This window comes from Triticum dicoccoides, chromosome 6B (assembly GCF_002162155.2).
Source record: "Triticum dicoccoides isolate Atlit2015 ecotype Zavitan chromosome 6B, WEW_v2.0, whole genome shotgun sequence".
Taxonomy (NCBI): domain Eukaryota; kingdom Viridiplantae; phylum Streptophyta; class Magnoliopsida; order Poales; family Poaceae; genus Triticum; species Triticum dicoccoides.
This window is the reverse complement of record NC_041391.1, coordinates 646,254,391-646,264,207: the sequence shown is the minus strand read 5'-3', so window position 1 is coordinate 646,264,207 and position 9,817 is coordinate 646,254,391. Positions and strand designations below refer to the sequence as shown.

The following is a 9,817-nucleotide window of genomic DNA, read 5'->3' as shown; positions in this document are numbered from 1 at the left end:
GGGAAAGTGGGACGGCGATGGGCCTTGGAAACGGTGACGTGCTCCACACCCACGGACAGGTACTACATCAGGATTATAGCTAGGGTGCCTGCATGGGTCTCGTCTCCATGGATAGCATAGCTAGGTAGCTAGCTGGCAACGTGCTTAAGCAAGTGGGATCGATCGATCCCTAATGAGTTAGGAGATCAACCAATGGGCATCTCCAACCACTACTCGCACGCACGCATCTTGTCCTCCGTAAACTAAACCTGGCAAGACGGACCGTGAGAGGTTGTACTGTTGTACAGTAGTGGTAAAGGAAGATAGTGGAAGTATGTCGATCAATCAGTCAAACGCAGAGGAGTCCAGATGCTTCAGTGAATTTAAGCAGCCCGCGCTGCGTGCGTGCGGAAGAGGGAACTGTATGCCAAGAGGAATATAGCCGTCCACAGCCCGATCGCGACCCTCTTGCTTTGCGCGCCGGTGGACAAAAACTCCATGCACGGAATCGCACGGGCGCTCATCAATTCCAGCCACTCCCAGCTAAACTGACACTGACGCGCCGAAAAAAATGCAGAATAGAATTATGCAGCAAAATATTGGTAATTTGTGTGAACAGCTGCGAGGTGTGCGGAAAATTTTCACCGGCCGTTCCGTTGTCGCCACACAGCCGCACACTAGCTGGAGGGATTGGGATTGAGCCGACCTGAATGGGACCATACACGGTCCATTTGGAGGGATGGTATTCTCCGTCCTCTCATGTCCAAAGGAGCCCGACCGAGAGGGAAAACCCTGGACATAGCCATCAGCCGCTAGTGTGCGTGTGAGAGAGAGATACAGCCTAATAATCTTCTTAGTTTGCTACCCATGTAACTTACGGTGGCCACCTGGAGGCAGAGTAATTCACCGGCCGCAGTGATATTCCTCTGTTTTGTCCGTGCTCACGTTCAGAGTCAGTTGGGAGGCTTGGAGCAAACTTGAGAAGCACGGGAAGATAAGTATGAGTACTACAGTACTACTTAATCTTTATGGATGTGTGTGCATACGTGAGAGCTTACCTCAGCCTAGAGTAAGCATTAGTATTATAATATGCAGCATCAGAAAGGAACACATGGTCTGCAGATTGTTGGTGTGCAGATCGATATGCCGCTTCATTTGTATATTGTTATACTCTTTTAAAGAACTCAGCGGTGTGCAATTGTTCGTGGAACAAAAACATGATGTGATACCATGAGATTTCTAGAGGATTTGGTTTGAAATCTCAAATTATCCGTGTGAGGTCAACAAGGGCAAATTCTGTTGGACGAAGGTACCATTTCCCACAAACGAGCAAGGCAAGCACTCAGGATGGCCGGCCTGTTTAATTAGTTTTCACGGTAAAGTTTCTGCAAGATTTTCTATTGGTCTTAGGAGCCATTTCGCATTTAAAAAGTTATTCGGAAATTTCAAAAAATCTTTGCGCTTTTAGAAACGTTCCTATTCTTTTAAGGATTGCTTCTTTGATAAATGTTTGGATTTTAGAAAACAAATTATGAAAACATGAATGTGCTAATAAAATTGTTCCTGACTATTTAAAAAAATTGGATTAAAAAAAAATCACGTTATTTATAATGTTCAGAAGTTTTGAAAAATCTACACAAAAGGTTTCAAAATGTTAGTTTTATAATGTTCACTTTGTTTCAAAACAAATACTCACAATTTTTTTTAAAATTTTCAAACAATGTTCACTTTTCAAAAAACTTTTTTTCACTTATTTTTTCTGAAAAATAAATGTAAAAACCGACTTAAAAACCACAAGAAACAAAAACCGGTCAATACAGTGTGCGGCTCGCTGCACCACCTCAGAAATGGGGCGGCCCATGTACATTTGGCCGCCCATTTGATGCAATAAACATCAAATAGGCGAAATCATTTATTGAGAAGTACTCATTGGAAAGATCACTCCCACCTCCTCATGTTGCGACAAGTGGCGCTGCATGTGTGCCACTTGTCACAACCCGAGAGTTTTTCATTTTTTCGTAGATCAGTTTATTCAAAACGTTTTATCTCTTAAACCGTGCGTCGAAATCTCGAACCATTTTCATCGTTGGATTCCTAGCATCGAGATCTTCAAAACTAGAAACCGTGTTGATAGGTTTTAACGAACTTTTTTCACGAAAAAAACTGGGCGAAAAAACCGAACCGGGAGCACGGGTTTTTTCACTTTTAGAAAAGAGTCACGCCGTGCCTGTCGCAAAATCACAACCGTGACTCTCGCGGAAGCAAAATTGTGCCTCTCACGAAAAAAAACAAAAAACGTCGCGTTCCCAAAAAGGCCTTGCCTCTCGCGAAAGCACAACCATGCCTCGCAGAAGCAAAACCGTGCCTCTCACGGAAGGAAAAAAAATACATGTCATTTTTTTTGTTTCCGAGAGGCACGACCATGACTCTCGTGAAAGCACAACCGTGCCTCTTGCAGAAGCAAAATCGTGCCTCTCGCGGAATGAAAAAAAAAGCAGAAAATGCGTTTTTTTTCGAGAGTCGTGACTCTTGCCAAAACACAACCGTGCCTCTCACGGAAGGAAAAAAATAGGAAACGTGTTTTTGTTCGTTTCCAAGAGGCTCGACCGTGACTCTCGAGAAGGCACAACTGTGCCTCTTGCGGAAGAAAAAAAACAGAAAACACATTTCTTTTTTGCCGTTTCCGAGAGGCACGGCCGTGACTCTGGCAAAAGCAAAACCATGTCTCTCGCGAAAGCAAAATCGTGACTCTCGTGAAAGAAAAAATAAAGAAAAAGTGTTTTTTTCGCGCAATTTTTTTCCAACTTTTTAATCCAAAAGCTGAGGAAGACCTGTGGAAAATCGAAATGTCGAAAACCCCCGGGAAAAAACCTTTTAAAAAGCCAAAAACGTGTGCGAAAAAATCCGAAGGGAACGCCCAGAATGCGACAGGTGACGTACGGCTGAGAGTGCGTCAAGTGGCGCTGATCGTTATGGGGCTCTCGAAGAAGCGCTCGTCATCTAGTTGCTCACTCAAATAGGGGCTCCCCTCAACGAGACGAGGTTATAAATTTCCTTTCTGAGCGTTAGGCCATGAAATGAGTAGAAGACATGCTTCCAAGCCCACACATATTGGAACTCGTCAAATCGAGAAGTACACTATTTTCATTAGAGTCAATTACAACACAGGTGCCTGAACTTGGCAAGAAAAGTCAGTTTGTTGCTAAAACTTGTGGCATACATTGAACTGGTGACAGAATTTGGTTTGGCCATGCATCTACGGTGCTAATAACATTTTGTATACGCACACCATGCTGCCGAGGCGCGCCAACATGGCGTGGGACCAAATGTCAGTGACCAGGAGGCGGGGACGGCGTGTGACCTGATTTTTTTATGAAAAACACCCTCATATTTTTATTTTTCTCACAAAAAGCCCCTAAATCTTGTCACTGTGACAATTACCGCTAGTCCAGACACGCTAGCCAGCACACCACGCACCACTTGCTGTACAAGTGGGATTTCTACCCCTAATGACCTATAGACAAGCACACATATAGGGCTTAACTGGGCTGCAGTCACCGCGGGCCATTTTCACATGTTAGTTTTTTTTGATATCATTTGTAAAACATATGTAAATTAAAAAGATTATACATACAAATAAATAAACTTGTTTAGAATAATATTCTTGTAGTTATAAAAAAATATTTAAAACAATTGTCATGTAATTTTAAAAATGTATTCTTGTTTAACATAACGATCATGTAATTTGAAATATATAATTATTCAAAATAATGTTCATGTAATTCTAAAAATATTAATATTTAAAATTACCTCCACGTAATTCTAAAAAATGTTATTATGTAAAAGAAAGTCAATATTATTCTATTAAATATTCAACTATTATTTCAAAATGTTTTTATAGTTAAAATAATATTTAAAAATTATAATAATTTTCGTAAATTATTAAAATATTCATTTATTATTAATGTAAGCCGAAAAATATTCATGTATTTTTGGGCTGTATTCATGCATTCAGATAAATATTCATGTACTCACTTTACGAGAAGTATTATTATGTAAACTACTGTTCATGTAATTTTAGAAGATATTCAAGCATTATTTTTAAAAAAATTATATAATTTAAATAGTAAATACTGTATGAATTACAGTCGTATTTTTATGAATTAAAAACACTATCATGGTAAAAATGGGCCGCAGTCACTGCAGGCCATTTAAAGCGCATTTGGGTAATTAGTTTTTTTTAGACAAATACGGGTCACTAGATGTAGCTATCCCATTTTCTCAAAAAAAGAAAATAGATGTTCCAGAGGCTAGCAACTTCGGCTTGTTAGGATGAGCTCGCATGTTCGAACCCCGTACTTTTTCCTGTTAGTTTCATTTTTGTACTGGTTCCTGACGGGTGGGCCTCATTGTTTTTTTAAGGAAAAAAACAAGGGGCTCTTTTGTGATGAAAAAAATTCAGGGTGGTTTTTGCAAAACCCAGGTCAGGCGCCCATCCCGGCCTTTCCAGTCACTGACAGTGGGTCCTACGTCACGTTGGCTCGCCTCATCAGCTTGTTGAGCGTATGCAAACGTGATTAGCACCGTAGATGCACGCCCAAGCCAAGTTGTGTCACCGGTTCAATGTATGCCACAAGTTTGAGCATCAAACTGACTTTTCTTGCCAAGTTTAAGCACCTGTGGTGTAATTGACTCTTCTCGTTACCTTTTTGCACTTGGAGCTAAGTTGAGAAGCACGGGAAAGTAAGTACTACTCCTTGATATTACTAGTAAGCATGCACGTGCAACGCACGTCTCTCAAATATAACACATGTTTTTAAAAATCTATTTACTCCTGAAGTTGATTTTTTATCGAATTGATTTTTATTTAGTTCCCCCACCCAAATAGGGTATCATGGGCCTAACGGTTTAAGCATGAGAGTGCAATGTACGATTCACACACACAACAAATTTTTAAATCGACAAACCATGAAAATATGTGACTGAATATTTTTTTGGGGATTTTATGACATTCCAAAAATAATTTTTCATGCGCGGAGAACGTGCTCCTGGGAGCCCAAATGGATATCCTATATTTTCTATAGCTTCATACTCATCAGACATATACTGTATTATTCAATAAAGAATATCCAAAATCTTAATAATTTGAATTAAAATTTAACTTCCAATGGGTGCTTTATATTATTCACAACCTAAAGCACTCCTTGACTGACTTGATAAAAAAATGACACCCGTCGGACACACACACGCACACGCCGTCGCCACACACACCACTGACACACTCTCTCATCTTGCTCCCGGACAAGCAGCGCCTCCGCCCTCCCCACTGCATCCCGCCGCCGACACAGGGACCCTCCCTTGCTGCGCGCTGCTTCGGCAGGGACTGCCCCTCTGCCTCCCCACTCCCCATGGCTGCTGAGACGGCCGCCCTTCTCTTGCCTCTCCACCTCCGTCCGCGGAGGCGCAGACTTCCTCTCCACCAGATCCTCGGTCGTGGACTCGACATGAGAGCTGGAGGGTTCCCCTACGCCTACCTCCTCCTCCCGCGGGACAAGACGCAGAATCGGAGCAAGCGCCGAGGAGCGCCGGCTAGGACGCCGTGCTCCGATGGGTTGGGCGTGTTGCGAGCCTCACCGTGGCCAAGTACCACATGCTCCAGAGTGGATGGTCGATGCCCTCCCCACCTGGCCACCTCAGGCGTGACTGGTATTTCGTCATCCCGCCTCTGCTCGATTCGGCTCCGTCCGATGGCGGTGCTTGCGCCTTGACGCCGCGCCTCGCACGATGGCCGCCAGAAGCCTATGCCTTGGCCGCTTTAGCTATTGTGCGTAAGCGTGATCTAATAATCAGAAATGTTTTGATGTAATCCATTGCTCATGCAATTCTATAGTCTGTGGAAACTGCTCTTTTACACTGGTACAATTGCAGTCTTAAGTTGGAACTTATTTGTAGTTTATTCAGTGACTACATAATATCTCTATATAATGCCATACCAATAAGGCATATTTGATTAGTCTTGCTTGGTCTGAACATTCTTAAATGTAATTCAGGATGCTCTAGCTAATCTTTTTTCTCATTTCTGACAAGATGCATTGTTGTTTATCTGAACAGCAGTTTCGTGGCATGAAAAAGAACATATATATAACAATGCATTCCATGGGGCTGCAGTACTGGAAAATTTCCTGATCGTTGAGGCAACCAACATGGATTTGCATAGCTTCTGTAACTCAAATGAATGCTATGTAAATAATATTTTTTTCGTCTAACTATTATCAAAATGCATGCAGGTTTAGCTCTGACAGAATCAAGTCAATCAACTATGGGACAGGTACAGTATGCAGTTATGTTCTAGTGTTTTAGCTACAGTGCAGGTACATCTTCCTTGCTTAGTCTAATTGTGATTGTCAAATGTTCCTTGATTGCTAGATTTTTGTGTACACTTCTTGTGCATATGTGAAGGGAAGCAAGCTTGGATTCACTGGATGATGTATACACACCAAGTGCACCTCGCTTTCATAATAGCAAGCAACCTCATATTGAGGTACGTTCTCTTCGCTTGCAGCCTTTTTAAGAGTTTGGTTTTTCCAGTTAGTCTCTTCTGATGGTGATGTCTCAGAAAATCGCTTTCTCCGGTGGTTGATGATTTTAGCTCTATATGCTTGTGTTGCAAACAGCACAAGCAACTGGGCAACCATTTGTTTCATAAACTCAAACCATTGAACTTAAAAACATCACCTTCCGCAGCTGGTGTGTATCGTAGTTGAGTGACAGCAGATTGCCCAGTGGGCTTCTCCGCAGTGTGAAAATCTGTCAGAAAGAATTGATCATAGATATGATTATACTTGTGACTGCTACATCATAAAGAACAGAAAAAATGGACATACCAGGTGATATGGCCACGGGTGTCTTAGATGGAGTGCGCTTTCAATTTAGAAAGGAGATGTAGCTTTGTTATTATCCTTTGCCTCGTGTCTTCTTTTTAATATCTCGTGTCTTCTTTAATTCTTTTGGATCTGCTTTTTGACCTGTCTCCAAGAAAATCTTCAGGATCTATAAGGTCAAAGTAGGTAAGAGTTGGTGATATATTTATTTACCCTGGGTAAATAGCAAATCAAGTAAATAAGAAAGTCTTGTACATCTCATTTTGGAAATTTGAGAAATGATCAAGAGGTGAAGTCCACTTTGATTTTTACCTTGTGCAGACTTAGGTTTGTTGTAGGTCCTTGTAGTCATGGTTTTCTTTTAAAAAAATCATACATCATCGAACCATGCTGAACTCACGTGTACAGAGTATGCTGTCATCATCTTACATAGCATCTTCTATAAATCATACACAAAATTTCGGAATCTGAACTACACAACTTTGAAACAAACTGAAAAGTTATCAGCATCTGCACTAAACATTGGTAAGTTAGCTTTAGGAGAAACGTACTCAAAGAATATCTGAGTCGGCCGTTATTCATCTTGACAGTAAGGCACGATAGTCATTAAATTCGTATTACGATTCTTCGTGCCAACACTACAACCTACAACAGTAAATCATATATATAACTATGTCCGAAACTTGACATCATACAATGTGGAAGAAGGAATTAAATTGCCAAAAATATATACATACCTTACTCTTTAACTGCGTTTACTCGATTGCTGAGTCTGATGAATTGCTACATAAATAGCCCAAATGATTGCCTGGCCATATGTAATGTTGGTAAACATACAATGTAAGTACCAGAATTCGATCAGAATAAAACTTCGGCAAACCAACATTTAGTTATTTAAACAAAAGTTCACCTTATTGAGTACAGAAGTGGCACTTGGATTAAGCATTTGAAAAACATTAATGCATGGTACCCAATACCAATTGGCAGACCAACATATAAGAACAAATTTTGCTTAATTGTATTTCAGATATATAGAGAAGCATGTACTGATTTTTATTTGCACAAAATGATTAGTCGTAGATTGTCATAGAGATTTTGTAGTCATTTCATTCAAATGGCTTAAAACTAACATAAAAATGTGGCAATCCATTGGCACAAATAGACTTCATACAGTACTCTCAAGTCTACAATACAATACCAATTGGCAAGCCAACATTCAGAGAAGCATCTACTGAACTTAGGTTGTAGAAATTCAGAGAAGCATGTTCTGGATTTAGCAAGTAGAAATTCAGAGAAGCATGAGTGGAGGAGCCGATTCTACCGTTTCGTGTATGCTGTCTACCTTTTCCTATTATCAGTTGGGATGTCACTTTTTCTGTCTTCCATGCTCAGGGTCTTTTGATATAGAACTTGTTGACTATCTGACTTCCATGCTACAAAAGATAGGCATCTCCTAAATTATGTTTGCTAATTCTTTCATTTAGCCAAGTTGGATGTCAATCCTCCCAATTATGTGCTTATATAATAACAGAACATATTAGAGAATAGAGATATGTTCAGTGACATGCATTCTGTTTCATGCAAAGCACATAAACTCTATATTATAGGCCATTGCATTTTGTTTACTCGGTATATTAAGAAATAGGAGTACAATTGTAGTCATGTTTTTTTATGTTACTCTTTGTATTTATGAATTTTGACCCAAATCTGCCACGAGGTGAACTTTGACTGATGTCCATCATTTTGGTCAATATTATTTTGTTGTCTCAAGCGCAGATTCTTCTAATTACGGTACTCCTAATAATTGAATATGTGGGGAGAGTCAGTGTTCCATGAAACCAGATTGCTTTCCTTGCTACAGAGTATGAGCCACCTAGGTTTGTTTCCCGTCAGCTAACTTCCTACACCAAGCCAGCGGCTTGATGTTGAGGTAAAGTCTTAAAGAAAATTCTGATCGAAGTTTGTACCTGATCAAAGTTTGCTGGCTTGGTGGCGAGGGCGTCAACATGGCGACGGCGGCAGCCCGCGCTCGCATCCGTTGGTCAGCAGAGGAGAGCAGCAGGCGGCCACGGCGCCCCGCGCTCATGTCCGTGGGCCAGCAGAGGTGAAGCCGACGGTGGCGCCGGAGACTCTCGCTCGCATCCATGGGGCAGTGTAGGAGAGGCAAGTGGCGACGGCGGTCTGTGCTCGCGTCATTGGGGCAGTAGAGGAGCGGACGGCGGCGACTGAGTCCCGTGTTTGCGTCTTTGGGGTAGCAGAAGAGGAGCGGACAAGGGACAACGGCAGCGTCGATCCGCGCTCACGTCCATAGGGCAGCAGACAACAGAGGAGGAGCGGCGGGCGGTGGCGGCGATCTGCGCACGCGTCTGTGGGGTAGCAGAGAGACGACGCGTTGTGAGGGCAGAGAGAAAATTACGGGATAGAAACCCCCTATCCTCGTTAATTGAGGACCAACCAGTGCGTCGGGCAGTCTGCTTGGCAGAACATTTAATCTGGGACGTTCATGTACGTAGCAGACCCTTGATGTAATATGGATTGTTAGATGCTATTTAGTTGGATTGATTTAACGCCTCTGATAATCCTGTGTATACTTTGTGGTGTGTCTCTAGGGGAATTCATGTTTGCTCTTTTAATAGTAGTATAGATGGATGTGTATGCAGGTGAGAGAGCTTACCTCAGCTTAGAGTACGCATCAGTGTTGTAATGTGCAGCGGCAGAAAGGAACACATGGTTTGGTCTACAGATCGATGTGCTGCTTCATTTGTACGTTATTATACTCTCTTAAAGACCCCGCAAAAAAAGTATACTCTCTTAAATAACTCAGCGGTGTAGAATTGTTCATGGAACAAAAATCATGAGTTGATACTGTTAGAATAAATTCGAGGCATACCGTCGATCATCCGAGGATCAAGCAATCACACGAGCACGACACCGAAATTTGTTAACGAGGTTCATCG

General features: G+C 41.7%; 2 long non-coding RNA genes across 4 annotated transcripts; one reads left to right on the top strand and one right to left on the bottom strand.

The window, feature by feature from the left end:
- Positions 1 to 5,676: 5,676 nt before the first annotated feature.
- On the top strand, positions 5,677 to 9,450 carry LOC119323584. Of its 2 annotated transcripts, XR_005156407.1 has the most exons (5): positions 5,677 to 5,803; positions 6,267 to 6,307; positions 6,406 to 6,520; positions 8,637 to 8,737; positions 8,838 to 9,450. It is a non-coding gene; the product is annotated as an uncharacterized LOC119323584 (long non-coding RNA). The 2 variants fall into 2 exon arrangements; XR_005156406.1 differs by having other exon boundaries at positions 8,637 to 9,450.
- Positions 5,800 to 8,955, bottom strand: LOC119323583. 2 transcript variants are annotated; one of them, XR_005156405.1, is made up of 4 exons: positions 8,828 to 8,955; positions 7,412 to 7,668; positions 6,864 to 7,029; positions 5,800 to 6,786 (listed from the first exon to the last, which is right to left on the bottom strand). It is a non-coding gene; the product is annotated as an uncharacterized LOC119323583 (long non-coding RNA). The 2 variants fall into 2 exon arrangements; XR_005156404.1 differs by lacking the exon at positions 8,828 to 8,955 and having other exon boundaries at positions 7,412 to 8,080.
- Positions 9,451 to 9,817: the final 367 nt, after the last annotated feature.